Source organism: Coturnix japonica, chromosome 1, assembly GCF_001577835.2.
Source record: "Coturnix japonica isolate 7356 chromosome 1, Coturnix japonica 2.1, whole genome shotgun sequence".
Classification (NCBI taxonomy): Eukaryota; Metazoa; Chordata; class Aves; order Galliformes; family Phasianidae; genus Coturnix; species Coturnix japonica.
Window position 1 is genome coordinate 99574770 of NC_029516.1, and position 20752 is coordinate 99595521.

The 20752-nt window shown below is 40.0% G+C and overlaps 1 long non-coding RNA gene across 4 annotated transcripts in view; it reads left to right on the forward strand.

The window, feature by feature from the left end:
• LOC107324179 overlaps positions 1 to 20752 on the forward strand; it is a 45779-nt gene that overhangs the window by 6375 nt on the left and 18652 nt on the right. For 3 of the 4 annotated variants that reach the window (XR_004309639.1, XR_004309637.1, XR_004309638.1), the window contains exon 3: positions 15090 to 15173. This is a non-coding gene — a long non-coding RNA (uncharacterized LOC107324179). Of the gene's footprint in view, positions 1 to 15089; positions 15174 to 17807; positions 20299 to 20752 lie in introns of those variants that run through there. The other variant, XR_001559425.2, reaches the window with a different exon arrangement.

A 20752-nucleotide genomic window follows, 5' to 3' on the forward strand; every position in this document is an offset into this window, starting at 1 on the left:
GCTGGAGGAAATCACACAGTCAAAATTAACATGGCTCAGATTGCAATGGCTGAAAGAATGAAATGGTTCTGAGCAACAACAGAGCTTGGATTTGTCTTTTACTGAGAGCACTGACTGAACCTGCCTCAAGGAGCCCAAGAGGGAGAATTTGTGCCCTGTTTTGTGGGGTAGCATGACATGGAGATTAAGAAGGAACCTGGTGCCTATGCATGAACACCATGGGATTGCAAGGGGAGGGAAGGGAGCTCCCTGATGCCTGATGGCTTTGCCTTTGGCCTGAGGTGACCTGAAGTTGATCTAAACCAGAGGCATGCTTCTCAATCCTCCTGTTTCTTGTTCAAGTTAAGCAAGGGAGAAGGCAGGGTGGAACTGATGTTTCTCAAATGTGTATGCAGCTCCATCTGGCTGACAGGGTGCTAAGGCTGACAGGTGTGGCAATTACAGTGGAGATGTCCTGTTCCCAGTGGGTGAATGTGTCACCAACTAATGGGATTTATTCATGTTAGCTCTGTCAGTGCTGCTTCCACTTGTGGGGCTGAACTGCTGAGATGAGCAATCCGGGGCCAAGAAATCAAGACACAGGACTGTGGAATCATTAAAGTCTGAAAAGACCACAAAGACCATCTAGTCCAACCACCAGTCCATCCCCACCACTCTCACTAACCATATCCCTTGATACTGTATCTACATGGTTCTTGAAAAGGGTGTTCCTTTTCCACAACCTCCCTGGGCAGGCTGTTCCAAGGCCTCACCACTCTTCTGGTGAAGAGATTTTTCCCAATATGCAATCTGAACCTACCCTCTCACAACTGGAGTCCACTGCCTCTCATCCTGTCACTGTTACATGGCAGAAGAAGCTGACCCTCACCTTGTCACAATTTCCTTTCAGGTGGTGGTATAGAGTGGTAAGGTGTCCCTTGATCCTCTTCTTCCCCAGACTGAAAAGTCCCAGTTCCTTCAGCCACACCTCATAAGTTCCAGACCCTTCACAGCTTCACTGCCCTTCCCTAGACACAACTAGCACACCCAGATCCCTTTCCTTCTGCACAGCCTGCCAGCCACTCTGCCCCAAATGTAGCATTGCATGCCTCTGTTGTTAGTGAAGTGTAGGACCTGGCACTTGGTCACCTTGAGCCTCACTGAATTGGCCTCAGATCATCAATCCAGTCTACCCCTCCCTCTGTAAGAACCTCTATAGAGCAAATCAACACTTCCTCCCAGCTTGGTGCTATTTGGAAATTTACTGAGCTTGCTCTCAATACTCTCATCCAGATCATCAATAAAGACATTATCAGGGCCAGTCCCAATACTGACCCCTGGAGCACACCACTGTTGGCCGGCTTGATTTAACTCAGTTCAAAAAGGCAAAAGTTTGTTTACAAGAAGTTTGCCATCTAGCTGAATCATGGTGTGATTTGTTGACTTTTTATAAGGGTGTACATATCTATTTACCAGCTGAGTATTATTGCTGTGTCTTGGCTTATTCCAGTTTGAGTGATAGTTGTCTGTCTGCCATAGTCCTTTCTTTGTCCTCAGCTACTGGACAGAGCTAGTTTACTCAGTCTAGCATCTTCCATTGCTATCTGTATGAATGTTGTTTTTCTTTTGAAGTTCTTAAAAGAAATTTAGCTTCTAAGTGGAGGACTCTTAAAAATAAAAAATAAAAAAATAAAAAAAAGTTGTACTTGTTCTTGACAAAAGGAAAATTGCTCTTTAATATCATCAGGCAGTAACTCAACAGCAGTGAACATATATTTAACTTTGCTTCATTATTTTAGATGATATATTCATTCACTTTCCTTTTGCTGCATAAGCCTTGTTCTTGCTGCTGCACAGTTCTGCCAGCATATTGTCGTACTTTTCACAGTGTGTTCTTGTGTTCAGTCCCTCCAGTCAGAGAAACAGCCATTTCTGGTTCTACAGTCACATGTATTTTGCAGTGTCACTCTGCCAGTAGTTTCCATCTGTATTGCGCCTGTCTCCACTGCAATGTTTTGCCGCAGGAGATGGGTAGCATTGTTCAGAGCATTTCCCAAATGCTCAATAAGACTTTCAATTTCTCCTGTTTAAGGTTTGTTGTATATACTGGGGATGACACAGTTCTTGGTTTCTCAGAAGTGCAGGAGAAGCAGACAGAAGGAATTCTAAGCAAGAATGGACATTAAGCATCAGCCACTGGATTGGTAGATTAGTTTTCTCTACTTCCTTTATAGTATATGGACATAAACCAAAATCTTACATCTTCAGCACTGATATTTTTGGCAAACATAAAATACAGACCAATACAAAAATAGGTGGAGGGAATACCAATTGCCAGGTCCACAAAATCAAATATTTTTTATCTTGCTGCCACAAAACCCTAACTCCCACATCATTAATATGTTTGTTTCTTTTCTTTCCTTCATACACACTTGGTCCGCTTGGTCCACTTGGTAAATGGTTCATTTCTTTTCAGTATTTGTCACAACGTTTTTATTTGTAGGATGAGAGGGAGGGAAGTCCACTTTCCTCTTTCTTTTCAATGTACGCAAAATTTCTTCATGTGCTATAATGGTGGTAATTTGGGCATCTTTTCTTCCATATTACTCAGCATGGAACAGTCTTGACCCTTCCTAGCTATATTCATCATTAGCAACATATCAATGCATAAATGACCTTGAGTGATTGCTGTTCCTACTGACTGGATAATAGAATAAACAGGTGGGAAAGTACACCCTTGGCAAGTATTGATTGCTTTTTCAAGATATTGCCACAAACAATGTCCACAGTAACTACACTAAAAGATTACAATACAAGTTAGTGAGGCAGCATGATATGAACTATTTTCAATGTTGTCTAGAATATTATTGATGATCTATAATGAAGGAGAGTTGGTTTCCTCAGTGACCTCATTAGTTTCTGGCTTGTTTACAAGCACATCAAGTTTGAAGAAGCATTGTCTTGGGAACTAAGTGGTCTTCAGTTTGCCTTGCCCTTGAAATGAAACCAGCTTCTAATAGACTTCCTCAGCCCTGACCTCATCAAGAGAGAACAGAGCTGAGCTGGAACATGAGGAGAATATTAGATCATGGAAACCAAGTATGTGGAAGGACTTACTTAATAGAATTCTTCTATTCCTAGATTGCTTTTTTTAAATTATTTTTTTATTTATTATTATTTTTTAAGCCATAACAAATTAGGAGGACTACCTAGTACAGCTAAAATAACAACCCCCTAAAAGCCCTCTAATACACAACAAAAAGCAAAGCCCTAGGAAAGAAAAGACACTAGTTTCAGGTTTGCGCCATCTTTGACATACGTTCTGACTTGTCTCCACTGATGTCAACTTAATGTACAACATTCTTCAGAATATACTTTACATGGAAATGTGGGTTACTGGTGCCACTAGGTAGAAAACAGTTATGTGATAGTTTTGAATTTCCTGGTAAAAGGATTGCACTGAATATGATCACGAGCTAAAGAGATGATTCAGAAATGGTGATGACGATCTGTGATTTTGGTATTTTAGGAGACTATAGCCTAGGAGCAGGACTGATTGAGGCAGCTGTAAAAAATTAGAGCTTTTATTTTAGTTATTAATGCAAGATGATATAAGGTATTCATTGCAAACTGAAGCTTGTGAACACACTGGTCATGTAACAGTTCCCATATACTGACACTGGTAAACCATTAGAGCATCTCCAGGTCTGAGGTCTGAACAGGGTAGTTTAACAGCTGCCCCTAAATAGATGGAGTAATGCATAGATGCCAGACCTCACTGTGTTTTCCCTACAGGGTTTATGTAACCCAGCAGAACATTATTGAAACAGCAGGTCCTGTACCACTCATGTAGTAAAGCTAATGGTTTTGTTGCTGAAATTTGTAGGTTTTCTATGTGTAGTTATAAGCATCCCACTTATCTGACAGCTGTGCTATTGTTCTATGTGGCCACTGACTTGAATGGTTACCAGGAGCTGTTTTCAGAAGGGTCTCTTTGCTGCCCATGGCTGTTTTTATCTCTGCTCTTGTGTCCCTCAAAAAGATCTGGGATTTAAAAAGGTGTGACTCAGCACAGTTGTGTCATGTCATTTATTATTATTTCTTGCTGAGAGCCTTGGGCATTACCTCAACACAATTATGAAACAGGGCCCTATTGTGTCTAGCCCTGTACACAAATAAGCTGAAGGGTTAGTCCTGTTACAGATTGAACAGTACAATGAGAAATACCAGCTAGAGACAACAAAATGAGTGTAGAAAAACACAATAATATTTTAGCCATCAGTGGTTGGTCTACTGAGAAATTGTCACAGCTGAAACCACAGGATAAAATAGTTTGCAAAAAGCTATTTGAAAAAGCCAAAAAACACGAACCTTACATTGCATTTGTGAGTCAAACAGAAGGAAAGGTTTTGAAGCTGTGTACCAATTGAAAAAATGGTTTCGGAATGATTGAACGAGGGTACTAGAAAATCTGATCCTGCTTCTTGTGATCTTTGCTGCTGAGGAAAGGGTCTGTTGATGCATATGGGTGTTTGAGCTCCCAGGTCTGACTTTCCTTGGCAGCACACTCCTGCAGGCTGCCCTGGGATGGGACAGGGAGTGTCGTAAGCCTCAGACCAGTTGGACCATCCAACATGCCCACTGCTCTCAAGAGGACTTTCAGAACCCGACCCTGTTCATATAAGTAGTCACACTATCATGCAAAGAAGCCCAATTAAAATAAATTTTAGTAATATCCAAACTCTCTGCTGCAGATCTTGAGCTCAGTTAGATCTAGAACTTTAGGACCTTTGGTTTCCTGGCTCCCTGGATGACTATCTTCAAACAACAGGCCTTGAAATATTAGAAACACTCCTTGGATTCTTTGAACTCAGGGGTCTTTAGAAATATGGCAAGGTTACAGGCAGAGTTCATGCAAATCTTGTCTTCGGTCTTCTAACTTTTACTAAGTATATGCTATTTGAGAGTTCTGTTCGTATCTCACTGTTGACAAAATTTTCCTCTAGGGAAAACTTCATGATTTTTGGTCACCAGGTGTGTCTATCCAATGATGTGTCTGGTAGACGTTGTGGCTTTAAAATGCAAATGATTTTAGGGGAGTTTTGAAAGGCAGCAGCGATTCTGTTCTGTGTAATTGCATGAAAGATCCATCTTCAATGAGAGAGAAAGCAGGGCTGAGAGGAAGTTATAGTTTTTGGTGGAGAAAACAGGTTGATGTGAGCATGAGCAGTTAGGTATCACAGAAATAGCGAAAATTCTTTTAAAGATCCTGTCATTCACCAAACATCCTCTGACCTGCCATACAGGTTTTGAAATTTGTTATTTTTGTCCTAGTTAGAAGGAAGTAATTAAGGGTCTGAGCATTAATGTCAGCTGACAGGTGTCCATTGACTTCCATGGTCACTGAGTCTACTCATATCTGGAATGTTCAGTTTTCTGTGGAAGAGAAAGGTAGTAAATGACCAGGAGAGGATCATATTGTCCCTGCTGTCAATGATTTCCTTTTCCTAACTCCAGCAATGCAAAATGTTTCACTACCCAAATCAGCACTAAGAAAAAATTATGTTAAAAAGGTCCGTTTCAGCCATGCTATACTGAGCTACCCAGCGTAAGGTACTGTCTTCCTCTAATTAAATTTTTTGTAGCTATTAGTATTTATATTGTGAGTTCACTGTAAATTGTGGACATGTAGGATTTGGAAAGCAAATAGTATTTGAATATTTGGTCTGAGATAAACAGGGAAGTGTACTTTGCAAGTAAATATCACATAGTGCAGAAAATATATAGGTCAAGAATGGTATTTTACTGGGCCTGAGAAATTGTGTATCTCTTTTACAGCCAAAGAAAAGAGAAGGAATGGAGACTGTGGGAAAAATGAAGAGATGATAACAACAACTACCATCCTCTCCTGAATCCCTGCCAACATGCCCTCCCCCTATCTGTGTTGAAAGGAAAGGGTGGGGACAGGAAAGGTGCAGTTGGGCAAAGTGGGCAACAAAGAGGCATTTAAATAAAACAATTTACTGTAAGAAATGGGAGGAAACTGATAAATAAGCAGGGTCCAATGAGGACACTGTAATAACTTACAGGTGGAAAACCTCTGTGCATGAAGGGATTGGTTGTTCACTGCAGGCGGAGTTAAGTCACTGGGAGGAGCATGGCACAGTCCATGAGGAAGCATGAAAGACTAACGCAACCCTTTTTACTAGTTCTTCATAGGTATAAGTTAGTCTGGCCTCACAGCACAAGAGAGTACTGCTTCAGTAACTGCTCCCATTCAGGAGCTGAATGGCTCAAAAGGCAGCATATTATTTGCTTAGAAACAGTTAAATAACCTCTTGCTTTCTCTGAGGTAATAGCAGAGGCCTACTGCAGTGGCATGCATGAACCTGTGACCCAGCTGTGAGGTGTGTAGCTTCTGCTCTGCATGTGTAGTGAGTCTATAGCTTTTCTCAGGGCCACATTAGGCTCAAGAGCCAATGCAAGAAAAGCTGCAGATCATGCTAGAAGAAAGGAGTAGGAGTGCCTTTTGTGAGCTGTAAGAATAATTTTGTCATGAAGTGGCTGCCCAGCAACAGCTTGGGCTTCAAATGCATTTAATCCAAACCATAGAATCTGAGTAGTTCTCAGAAAGAGAAGGGGATGTGAAATGGCAATTACAAAAATAACTGGGGCAGAGAGACTAGAAGAAATGAAAGAGTATCGGAGAATGACCTGGTCTGTTGCACCATGTATTTTGAACACTGCAGGACATCTGTAAGCTCATGATAACCTCTTAGCAAAGCCTGTTTTCTGAAGAAGTGAATTTAACACATTTCTTACCGGTAATATCTGGACAGGGGGCTCTGGGTGAGGAACAGTTATAGGAGCTGCTGATGTCAGTGACACCTGAAACTGAGTGAAGCGTTGCATACCATCATCAGCCTTTTATGAGAAATATAGAAATAATGAATTAGAGGTTTGATTGGTAAGCAAAAGCTCTGTTATGCCTCTTTTACATCTCTGTATAATATAATATCTTTTCATATTGGTCTAAGAACAAGAAGAGCTTCCCAATAAACATTATTTTTTTTCTCTGTGGTTATTGCCTTCTGCTTTACAGCAATCCTTTTATTTCACTTTAGATATTCATGCAGCCAGACCCTTCTATTCATTCCAAGCCTGTGAGGCTATGCCAAGGTATCAAACTGAGCACATGTCCCCAGGGATTGTTTTTTTCTCTGATTCACAATGTGGCAAAATTCTTCTCCGCATAGTTCCCTATGCAGCTTCTCAGAATCTAAGAGATCTGCCCACATGTGCAAGACAGGCAAGCAAGAGCTCAGCCAGGAGTGTCCTCCTCCCATAACTGGTACATGGCTACTGCACTGGTAGCATCTGCTGGAAGCAAATCACACTCTTTGGTAATAGCTGTGCTTTTAAATGGAGCGTTATAAGGTGGTAGAGAAACCACTTTATGAGTCCTTTAGAAGACCATGGAGGACTTCTTTGGATGTTTCCCACTCAAGTATGAAATGCCAAACTCATTTTACCACTTCTTTTGCTGCCAAGGTCTGAATACCATAGAAGGGAGGCTGGATGTTCCTGGAGAACTTTGCTGCTCTGTGTCTGCAGCCCTATGGCTTGGTCAGGGGAACATGCAGCTGCTTGGGGACGTCTGATCTAGCAGCCTTCTCTTTGATTTCCCTTTCCACCTCCAGCCCCATGTTGTTTTGGGACACTTCTGTCAGTATTCCTTTGCTATTTACAGCACAACCTCATAAACAAGGCCTTGTAGATAAGGTATCACTTTTTTCCTATCTGGACTGTATGTACAGAAGATGGAATATAATGCAATGCTCACAAGAACTCACATTTTCTGTTTACTTTCTGGAGCTGCATTTTGCTTTGTTCCCTCTGTTCCAGCTGCAGAACTGTAGAAATAGAACATTCTTCCTCATCAAGATGAGTTCACCTGTTTCTCAGTGATATTTAGGAGCTAATCCCCCAAAGTCTCATATCAGGTCTGTATACCAGCACACTGATTCCTCATGAGCAATTTGAAACGATATAGAGCTGCACTATGGTACATTCAGCTAGTGATACTGCAAAATAAAGATGTAATTTAGCAGCTCTTCTTTTAGTGATACAGTATATTTGGAAAATAGGAATAAAAATGTTCTGTCACTTCACAGAACATGAGCTGGTGGCTGCTTTGCTGAGAACAGTTTCTGAACCATATCAGCTTGGTGTTTTTCAGGCCAAAGGAAGGTTGCAGCAGAGAGTAAACCCCCACTTGGCCTTTTAGTGGCTTCAAGCTGAAAATTTCTTCTTATTTTCCAAGTAGTGAAGTGAACAAGGCTGGTGACAAATTTTTTACAGTCAGCTGCGCAGTGTCAGAATGAGTATTTAACCTGGGGTTAAAAAGGATACAAGAAGATAATGTACATATCTTGTGTGGAAGACAATTATTTGTATGCCAATAAATAATTTATCTGGAGGCAGCAGTTTGATTCACATGTTTTCTAGTTAGAGATTGAATGTTCATTGTTCTGGTCAAGGTGAGTCTATAGTTTTGGGTTACTATTCTAAAAATAAAAAACGAGTATTACAAGGCTTCTCAGATTCCATGAGACTTAGGCATACCTTTTCCCTTACTTATACATGCACAGGTTTCCACATTGAATGCCTTTTGGGAATCCAAAGATGCTAAGAGTCTGAATCAACAATTCATTCCTCCTCCTCAGCAGCTGTCAATGTATAGCCCAGTCAAGGACTATACTGTATAAACAACAGCACTTCATAATTAGACTCATCAGTAAGACTATGTAATTCAAGTTAGGACAAAAATTATGTCTCAGATAATTTGGCAGGTGTCATTGCAAGCTGCAACTGGATCTTTGTCAGTCACTTAACTGGGGACCTTTCTTCCAACAGATGCTGTCTTTGAAATGGCTGAGACTCATTCAGCTTAGCCCCACTTATATACCTTACTGTTTTCTGCTTATTTTAATGCTGTCTGATTCTCCTGGATTCTCTACTCTCCTTATTAATTATATTTTAGAAAGATAACAAAGTATTTCAAAGTACTGTCATGTCTGTGGAATCCAGTGTATTGAATTATTTTGCCTGGAGTGCCAAGCAAGATTAACCATTCTGATAACAGTAGGTTTTCTGCACTTATAACAGGCAGTGAAATGACATTGCTAACATTAAGATGGAGTTGTTCTTGGTCTTAAGAGGTGAAAACGGCAGACCCGGTATTTAGAGGGCATTTGTGCCTTTCAAGAACCCAGTCCCCATTACCTTCTCCTGCTCTGTGGGCCAGATTCTCACTGCAGGGCTGGCTGTTACCATGGTGGCAGTTCTTCAGAGAGTTGTGTAGGTATGAATGTTTGGCCGAGCACTAGCATTTGAGGTAGACGGTATAATTACTCCGTCATTCAACACGCACACAAAAAAATGTGATTTTGTTTTTCTCTGATTGCCTTAGTTCCTGCTTACCTACAGTGAGCCCGTCAAAATCTCAGCTTCTGAAAGCTTCTGAAAGCTAATTTGAGGTCAGCCTGTGAGTCAAGACTGATTCTGGATTTTTGTCAACAGTGAGCTGCAGCTGAAGGGTTTGATTTGGGAAGGAGGTGAGCAGCTGTGCTTGCACACTGCTCTCAGTGGCTGCTCCAGCAGGCAGGCAGCATCTCGAGAGCTAGCCCCCAAGGTTCTGGGCTTCCTCTGAATCAATAAAAGGAGTTAAATAGGAGTAAAATCCTTTAGCTTAAATCCTTTAGCTTTTCCAATTTTATTATTTTTTTCTATTTTGGTGTTAATAAAAAGGAAAAGGAAATGCAAGTTGGGTCACTGGAATATACCCTCATGAAAAAGAGGCTGCTAAATAGCCTACAGCGTGGTCAGGGCCAGTCTCAGCTCATGCATTTTCATCTGAAACACCTCAACTTTCCAGAAGCCTCTAAATGGATGGCCTTTGGTTGAAGTGGTACACAGACATTATAAACCCTGCAATTACTTTTTACTGTCGGACCATAAAATATGGATCTGTTAAAGTCTAGGGATAGAACACGTGGGCATTCTACAGTTCCGACCAGGGCAGATTAAAGTCTATTACAGATGATGAAAACAAGGTAGTAGAAAATCCATTAGAGCTATCTGTTGCCACGTTCAATGATAGTCCCTGCAACGACATTAAATCAAAACATCTCTGGGACTTCATTACAAATTTGTTATATCAATATTGTATGCTGATATAAATAATAGCGTAACAAAATCAGGGGGAAGAAATTACATCACATTGTATGGCTTGGAGATTTGTGATCAATTATTTAGCATTTAATGTTCTCTACCAGGGTGGGGCCCTGTAGTGCTTGGGACCATGTGCTCACTGGGCAAATGAAAACTGCTGGCTCAAAGTGTTTTGACCGTCTACACTGAGCTTTGGACAAAGCATGTGAAATGAGAGTAAAAATGATTGAACTCCTCTCAAGATACTGCTACTCTGTGACTGAAACTGTACTCATATCCAGCAAAAGAATGGAAAGAAGCACCTGCTTTTGAACTGCAGGTAACAGTAAAAAAAGAGGCTGACATAAACCTGCAGTCGCTGGGTGTAGTGCACCTTGCCCTTCATAGCCCTGTCCTCTTCTCACAAGCTGTCTAACAACAGAAACAAGACTGCTTTGTGTCACTTCTGGAAATAACTAGATTGGCAAACGGTAGTTCCTGGAAAGAAGCAATAGCTCTGTTTTCATGGTAAGAAGTTGAAGAAGATTGTCATCATGTTTTGGACGATAGCCTGGAAGGAAAACTGGCCTTGTCCTCCTGGTGCTGTCAGGAGGTTTGTATTTAGGTTTTCAGGATGTATGAGCTTGAAACATTATAAGGAGATATGAATCAAGCATACCAGTAAAGTTGAGTGAAAGTAATATGTACCCAAAACAATGATTTCCTTTCCCCCCACAGCTCTATTTTCAATATGCAATTATCGCAAGCTGGTTGGTAGTCCTGCAATAATTAGGCACAACAGCGTGTGTGAAGAACATATCATCAATCTTAGCTTACAGTTTCTTTGCTTTTGTTAGTTTATTCTAACTTCATCATTCTTAAATAGAGGCATGCATCTTTGAGAGAAAATGTATAACATGGAAAAAAACAACACCTCAACACAAGCTGTAGTGGATCCCTCAATTTCCAGAATGAATATGCAGTTTACATTTTAGAAACCAAAGATTCTTACAACCAGGTTTTAACCATATAAACTATGGTTTACTGATGTAGATGAGCAGATAGATTGCATTAGAGAGCACTGATTCCATAAAAATAATTTTAAACAATAAATCTTAAACCCAAATTGGAAAAATGCTACATTTGCAGAGATCGAAGTCCAGTTCTTACTCAAGGTAGCTTTGCCAGTCTCAGCCTATTTAGTCAATGTACTCATTTCCATGTACTTGCTGCTGTGATGCAGATGTGCTGGGGAAAAACATTTCTGTCCCGAAGGGCAATCCTGCTGTAATGAAGAAGGATTTTCAGGAGTTTTCTTTTGGAATGGGGCAGATGGAACCATGTTTGGGGTCTTCTGCAGACTTTGAAGGATACTTCTTTGAGACTGAAAGACTGGATTTGTTATATCTTCCTTTATAAACAGGAGCAAATGTGGTATACTTACCAAACAGAGCCTTTGGGGCAGTTATTATTCCTATTACTATCCTACTGTTCCCAGAGTATTTGTCCACATTGTTGATATTTATGGGGAAAACGAGAGACCCTGTAAGTGGATATTACAGTATCACTCCTTCTTCTCTTCCACGTTGCAGTGCAATTGTTCTAGGAGAGTGGGTTCCCTGTCCCCACCAGCCTGCTACTAGAGGCTGTCCTAACTGCTTGTTTGCAAGCCATATGGCAAAGCCAAAAAGCAGGAAATCTTCCTGTCCTCACACTAGTGGCATGATAGAACCATGTGGCATGATTGGTGTAGGGAACCTGCTTTGGCAGGGGGGTTGGACTCAATGATCTCTAGAGGTCCCTTCCAACCCCTACAATTCTGTAATTCTGTGATTCTGTGAACTGATGTCCCTAGTCTCTAGTATTCCTGAGAAGAAAAATTATTATGTTTAGCTGAGACTCCTGTGACCAGCATTGAACATGGCTTCTGACTGCCTCAACAGCTTTTATAAGTGTTTGTGTATATATAAATATGTACTCAGATATAAATATTTTAAAAAATGTTTAGTCCCATTCAACTTCCATTTCTGCCAAGAGAAGTATTTCTGTTGGGTTTAAGGGAGAGTAGAATCAAGCTGCAGTTCAAGGAGGGGCTTCAGTCTGAGTTTTATGGAGGTGACTAGTCCCAGAAACTTCAATTTGGCATGTCAGCAAATCCTTTGCTGACTAAGAACTTCCAAAGCTCTTCTGGTGTTGAGGGCAGTATCCAAGCTGGATGTTATAGGATGTTGACCTCTCTTGAGAAACGCGTGCAGCAGCCAACCATCTGCAAAACATGCAGAGTAATCACAGTAATTCCCTTGGCAGCCTCTTTTAGAGAGGAAAGGGAAAATAGAGCAGAAAAGAAGGAAATCCATTTTAGTACACATTGAAATACTATCACGATTATTGCCTTCATGTTTTTGTTTGTTTGTTTTGTTTTCTTTTCTTTTCTTTTCCAGTTTGGGGTATATTTTACACTTCTACTCTCAACACAGAATGTTATAACTAGGTCTTTGGGTTAATGAGTGGTAAGAAAGGAAAAAGAAAACCCATTGCACTAAATTTGTATTCTTCCCCGTTGACAAGGGGGGAAGTATCCTTTGGAAGAATCATGATTTAGGGGCAGTTCATACTATTTACCAGTTCTGCTCGTGTATCACGTTTAGTTTTCTTGCCTTATTATAGGGATTGCTAATCTCCCTGACCCTATGTGCAATTTAACGAAGTCCTCATGTGCCTAAAAGGTTGTTTCCTTGAATATATATGAATCCGTTATTTAGGAACAAGGTACAGCATATTAAGATCAAGTCTTTCTCCCTTTCAGCTAGCTTTACTATAGCTTTTATTTGTCTGTTTCTCTGGGGTAATATTGAAGAAAATAAGGCAGTGTTTTTTTCTTTTATTTCTAAAGCACTGATATAGGTGATACATCGTGGTACCTCATAGTGATGCATAAAGGTACTCCTGAGACACTGGTATAACTAATATTGCTAAACCTGACACAATGAATTTAATTTGCTCCCCTGGAAGCTCTGATGGCAGCCCCTGTTTTGCTGAATGCTGCCTCTGATTAGTGACTGCTGAGTAATGAGCAGCATGATCAGGCCACAGCTATTTTATGTGGGAGGCTTGTTTACACAGGAGAGGTCAAAGCGTGGTGGTGTCCCCATACGGAAGTAAGCCCATGAGAATCCATGAAGCTCAGTTTACAGCATGGGCACGCTTCAGCAGGTTGAGTTCTGAGACCCATGGAGCATAAAAATGGAGGAGCAGAAAGCAAAATGAGAATATTTTTATGTACGATATGTACTAACCCTCTAAACACATTGTGAGCCCTCTAGTGGTTCACACTTGGCCCTGGAAACCTCCACGAGCTGACTGGGGCCAGGTAGTCCATGCGGCCTTTAAGTTACTAGCAATACTTTCTCTGGGGTTTAGTGTACACGTGTCCTTATTTCAGGTTCTTATTAAAACCACAGAAGTGAGAACTTTATTTCTGCCTACGTATGACAAAATGTTGATCAGAATGTAAGGAAGAATTCACTGAAGCCAATTTTCCCATAGAGTTCTCCCTATATAACGGTTTACAGGAGGTCCCAGGTGCCGGAGAGGCCCCTGTACACAGCCGTGGCGTGGTTCAAACTTGCAGAACCTTTGCAGACATGACAATATAATGAGACTCTGTGCTGCTGTCCCTATGGGGTTGAAATTGTGCCTGCCTGCCCATATGTGGAGGGACTGCCAGCTGGTTCCTGAGGCAGTAAGAAGGCTCTGCTCTCCCCAAGACACACAGCTGCCATGTCCCAGGTGACTCTGGTGGACAACCGCAAAATCATGCTTACCATGGCAGATACGGGTCTGTTTTTCAGCATGCCGTGCTATCTGGGGTTCACTAAAGTGGTTCAGTAATGACTGAACTTGCTTGCTTGTGCTGCAAGCAAGAATTCACATGGAGAGAAGAATTTGGCTGCGAAATCCTAAGACTTCTTTGTTGGTTGTTTTTTTTTTTTTTTTTTTAGTTTGGGGGATGGCAGGGGGTTGGTTTTTTGTGTGATATTTTTTTCTGAAAGATCTCATCTGTGGGATTTCTGTGCAGGAAAAAGCATCATTCTTCTTTTGCTCTAAACAAAATTCAGAATGCTCTTTTTTTTTCTTTTCTTTTTTTTTAATTGACTCATAAAGACTCCAGGAGGGCACTGATGACTGAAGTAAACCTATAATCCCCAGTGCAGTGCCTACTATAGCACTGCTGTTTAACAGCCTTCTTGCTAATCAATTCTCTTCAGTTACCCAAATGCCATCGCTGCTATGTAAATAAATGGAAGTTTAGGAGTGTTCTTCATTGCTGCGTTCCTTATACGCCAACCATAAAATCAGCGTGCATGTTAATGTATCTACTCCACCTTTTACAAACGGCTTTTCTTGTTCGTTTAGCTGTGGAGCTCGAGCTCAAGAAAAACAGAAACAGGGAAAAGCAATAAATTGCCTTTTCTTCTTGGGTAACATTTTAAAAATCGGATACCTCATTGGAAACCCAGGCGGAGAACAAAGATACATATTTTAAAGTCATAAGAATGTCCACAATTTAGGTTGTTAACTTTTATCGTAGATTTTAAACCAGACTTCCACCATTCAACTTTCTGAATAAAAGGGCTGTTTTTCATAGCCTTTTTTGAGTGTGACATCCATCCACGTTAGACTTGTTCCCCTACAAGTATATATTTTAGTAAAATACATTGTAAATGTAGGCCAGAATGAGTTGGTTTACAGAATCCTGTCAAGGAAAATTGAATCCAGGTCCATTAAGGTTGATGGCAAAAATGATATCATATTTAATGAAACTATAATTTCACCTCTGGTGTTTGGCATATGAGTGAGCAACATCTTTTAATTAACAACGCTTTTCTCCTATGCAGGGTCATAGGAAGCCGGATAACAGCGTTTATGTTTCATTTCTCTTCTGGTTTGTCCTGAGGGAAAGAGCAGTGGTGATCAAGAAGGTATGATCAAATACCACATAGTTTCAGTACTAGAGTTTGGTATCCTTTAACACAGAGATCAGTGTATTGTCTCCAGGAGAAAATGAGGGCACAGGGAGATGAAATGACTTGCCCTAAGTGAACCAGCAAAACTCAAAGAAAAGCAGAGGTCTTGTGTGTTTGTGGAACCGTGGAGAGATTTAAAACCAAGGAAATACACTGATCTGTTCCTCAAGTTGCACATAGTTTCTCACTTAGTATTTTCTTTCTGCCTTCATACTAATATTGGACAGTAAATCTTAAATAAATGAAACAGTTTCAGCATTTAACATATAAGAGTTTTCCAAAAGTCCAATTATCATGCCTGTGTAGGGAAATGAATCCTTTCCTCTTTGGTTTTGTTTTTTTGGTTTTTTTTTTTTTTTTTCATTCTGAGTTTAATTCTTCGTTTCTTATAACGTTGTACATCATACGTATCACAGACAACTTCAAATGTTCATTCATTCTTTAGATAAACAATCTCAGTATGTAAATTCCTCTTATACAATGGGAGATTATTGATTCATCAGTGTCTTGTACATTAACAATAATTGATTTGCACAGACATTATTTATCAGTATTTCATCATGTAGGAAGTTGATGAGCTTTTCACTGATTAGAACAGTGAGTCAACTGAGGTAAACTATACTGACAGTCTGTAGGCATATGTGGTAGGATTTTTGACACCTTAGAGTTTCATAAAGCTGGAAAAACATACTACATTTTTCACTCCCCCGATTTTATCAATTTACGACCAACTGCTGATTTACCCCTAAGCACACATACACGTGAACTTTTCAGCATTTTATTAAATACTGAGAATTAAACCTGTTGACATATTGCATATGCAGAGCAATACTGCAATTTGTAGTTTAATTAATGGCCAAGTAAATGATTAAGCAATACATTTCTAACCAGAAAGATTAAAGAATGTTTCTGAATTTCCTAACAAGAAAAGGCAGTAGCTGACCCTACGAATACAGCCCAATACGAACTAGTGAATGTGAGAGTGTTTATATGAAAAATCAGTATGGAATGGAACTCAGAGTGGCCTGGTCAAACTCCATGATAGCAGAAAATAGCAATTTCTATGAAGAATATTTTAGAAGGCTTTGTTTGTTTGTTTTGTTTTGTTTAATTTTATTTTTACTATAAGGTTGAGAAATGTGATTTTTATCCTTGTCTTATCTAACCCCTTTCCATTTAGGAAATTGTTGGCAAATTTCTCTCAACTTTTCCCTGGATTGAAAACACACATGTATAGTATAAACAACTTTAAAATATGTAGTATATTTTGCTGTCAAAGATCTATGTCTGTAGTTACTATGGCTTTTGGTTTATCATAATAAATCATACAAATTGTCATGGGAACAATGGAAGGCAAACATCATAACTGCGCAGTAAAGAAACACGGATCATACTATTTAAATGCAGTCATCCTTGGTACGAAAATGTAAATGTTAAAACCAAATGACATTTTGAAAAATATGTACCTAAAGTTAACTGGTAGTAATAACACAAAACCGTACAGGTCAGTGAGAACCATTATCTCTCTGTCTTCATTTCTGCTGTTCTCCCTGTGCAGAGAGAAGTGAATGCGTAGTTTTGTGGGGTTGGAGTTCTCTGCCTGTTATCTGCTGACTCCTGAGCTCACAGATTACTCATTCAGGGGCTTCCAGGAGGTGATCTGGCCAGGATCAGCCCTGGTGGATGAACTTTCATGAGCTATAGAGTTTTCTCTGAAAGTAATGCCTCTCACTTAATTCTGTGGAAAATACAACAGCTACAAAGAGCAAAAAAATGCTATTTGATAGAGGAAATTCTCAGCTACAAAATACTATTTTTAAACATAGTCACCATCATTAGGTATGGAGTTTTGCCAGTGATGAACAAGAGTCTAACAGTTTTGCACTTAGTCTGTACCAGTAGAGATGACCCACCGTTGCTGTCACCACTGTTGGAATGTACCAACCACCACCTCAGTATACTAACATCTACTCTTTGGTCTCCATCAGTATTCAACAAATGTCGATTAAATTCAGTGGGTGCCATTTTTTTTTTCACATAGAGGAATTCAATGACACACTTTTGATTCACATGCACTTCCGTGTCAGACAACATTGTGTCAGACTGCCCCACTGCTGCCATCTGCACACAGCAACAACATGTAATGGGATATTGGTGGGAAGCTTCAGCTTCTACCACCATATCACCAGCATCTGCCTCTGATATCATATGCCAGCATCATAACATAGGAGTTACGCTTTCACTGTAACCCTTGTACAATTTATCTCTACGTTTGTTTCCCACCTTTAAGCCCCACTCCATCCAAACCAGAGGACTCATAGGATTGGAGAAATTGCCCTCGCATTAAAAGCAGCTCTGTCAAGTCACTGCCAAACTGAAAAAGATGCTCCTGTAACTGTTCTTTGTAGCCTTTTTCCAGTTGCAGGTACCTGTCTTCCTTCTCATACCAGCTCTGACAATCACAGCCTTTGGGAGAATTGGCTCAGGTGACAGATTGACGTATCTAGTAGAAAATGTCTTTTATTTGTGTTTATTTACAAGCAGTGTAAGTTTTATACTGGGTCACTTCTCAAAATTGATTTGCTTTAGGGCCACGGGCATCCCACAGGGATTTTGCAGGAGCATCTGTCTGGAGAAGGAGAGAAGACAAGGAGTGGGACCTCCTCCATCTTCCTTGGTAGGACTGAATGGAATGTGAAACCATAACCAGAAGACAAAGTGTGGTTGCAGTTAACGCCAAAACAAGTTGTCAGTGCTGGTGCCCTGCCTGCTCCCTTGTTCCCAAGCCACACTCCTGTCCCATCCTCACACCAGCTCTGGTACTCAACTGAGTATGCAGTGAAGTAACTGCAAGAGATGACTTTGCAGTAAGCTCAATGATTCCTTGCAGTACTCCTTGTCAGCTGCTTTGAGTGAAATGCATTCCCTTGGCTTGCTGCATATGCAGGCAAGAGCCCACCCATCCTGGTGAAAGGGAGCAGACAGGGCAGGAGCACAGGACCATGGCAGATGGGGTGCAGTTGGTCTTGAGCTCCTCTGAGCCTCTGGGATGTCCAGAGGTAATAAAGAGCTCTAGCTGTGAGATCACCTGCTTGAGAGGTGCCCCAGAGTATTCTGGGTGTCCACATAATTATCCTCTTAATAAATAGAAGTCTCCTTATGGTAAAAGTTGTGGGTTGATTTTAAAGTATGCGAAGCCAGCTGAAAACAAATTGTATGTGACAGCTATCACGAAATTGCAGCGTTATCATCCTTTACTGATGGCAGTCTGGATGTCAGAACGACACTGAGAAAGTTAGACACATTGCTGTGGCAAATGTCAAAACCAGACATGATGGGAAGTACCCTTTCTGTACAGACACACGTGCATCCCAGAAGCCAGAACTGTCTTACTGCACTTGGCCTATAAAAAACTTACTTCTTATGCTACACATGCCATTTCAGTTTTGTTTTCTTCTACATGATGAGCAAATGTGAGCATTTGGGTTTAGTAAGCCACAGCTATGAGACACCTCTGCCAGGGACTCTGCACAAATAAATATTCTGCGATAACCTGGATGTCAAATAGACTTTCAGAAGGTGGAAGGGGCTGGTGAAATAGAACAGCTAAGTTTAATTTAGAAAACAAAAATCAATTATGAAAGTAACTATGAGAGTAACTAAAAAAAAACCACCAACAACAAAAAACACCACAACCCAAAACAGAAATTAACTGCCCTTTTGAGACACAAAGGTTTAGCTGTTTCAGGCTTGATTTATCGTTGTATTGTACCAGTTTTATGCTAGTGTAAAAACAGGATGGTAGAAGCATGTTGAATATCACTAAGTATGCATCCTTTCAGTTCTGTCATATGCTCTCATGAGCATAAAAACGGCCAATAGTTGTGAAAATCAAAGAAAACCTATAAAAATGAAATGATAGAGACGTTAGATGCAGAGAAAGATAATAACTTTCATCAGTGCAGATTTACTGCAGTGATCCATACTAAGGGGAAGGGAAATTTATGGAGAAGCTAATTTTCAGTAAGATAAAGGCTTCTTGAAACACAGCATTAAAAAGTCTTTAATAAGTAATTGAACCAGATGGATAGTTTCTTAAATACTCTAAATAGACACCTTCTGTGTTTGACTGCCTCCATCTTACCATGTTATTTAATGCTTACAGCTCTTCTAACCATACTAAGTTCTTGCTGAGCTTGTGCAGCACTTTATTAGCTGTAGAGATCCTTCAATTCACAGTGAGTTAGTCACAGAATTATATTCTGTTCAACAGAAACAAGTCTGTGACCCTCTCTATACTATCAACCCATTCTAAATAGATATTATGCTGCATGTTGCAAGATTTATATTCTTCACACGAATATGCCACTTGTCATGAGAATTCATATTTCCTCGTTCAGATTTCAGGAGGTTTTATCAAGTGCAAAAAGCATTACAGATTGCACTTAAAAACACTTTAAAGTTCTGGAAATGCCAAAGAACTTGATTTTGTGTGTCTTTATTTGAAGAAAAATTTCAATATGCAGGTGCTTGATGGGCTGCAGCAATGCAGGAAACTGACATGTATAAAGGGGTCTGGCATGACTTGGGTTAGCTTACTGTGAGAAAAGCACACCTTGTGTGGTAGCAGAATGTTTCTATAATGCAATATCATATGACTGGGATTAATTATATAGGTGATTATCTGTTACATTTGTCTATTTAAAATATTGTGAATGTATTCATCATCTGTTTGTTTCAAAGAAATCTGGCTTACATGTAGTGAGCAATAATCTGTGGCGATGTTACTTTTACAGTAAATGTACTTGAAGTTTATGAGCAACAGCATGGGGGACATAAAGATATCTGTTTGGCATTTTCAAGTTTTATGAGTCTTCCACAGAAGAAACTTCTGAGAAGCCTATTTATCCATGTACACATCTATGTACACTCATTTACTGTAAGTGAAAGCAGATTTGTGTCATCTGTTACGTCTCCTTTGATTAACTATGGATTATTTGCCCTTTGCTGCTAATGTTCTGTGGAGCCATTTGTTTTCTTGTTGAGTTACTAATATTAAAGGAAAAGATATTGCTTTCTTTTTTTTTTCTTCTTCTTTTTTTTTTTTTTTTTATGATGAATTAATTCTAATAGTCATTGCTTAAAAGGCAAAAGATTATCAAATCAAGAAAACACAAACCAGATTGCCTGCTTTCTCACTTCTCTGTAGGAGTGTGCACAAACACGGACTCCTGGGACAAGGAGTTCATTACAGATTAAGGGGGAATATTTTTGTGAGAACCCCCTTGTTAAATTATTCACAACAAATCATGTGTCTCTCAGGACACACAGCACTTGCGTATCTACTGGCAAAATCAGGAAGGAACCTGGTCTAAATTTATCTCCTATTAATCCTGAAGAGTTTCAATAAAGGCTTAATTGTGAAGGAGTTTCCAAGTAATGAGCTGTGGCTGGTGAATGTATCCAAGCCTGGGGAAAATAACTGCTCTGCTTCATATTTCAGAGTCTTTGGGATTAAGAATGTGGCTTTATGG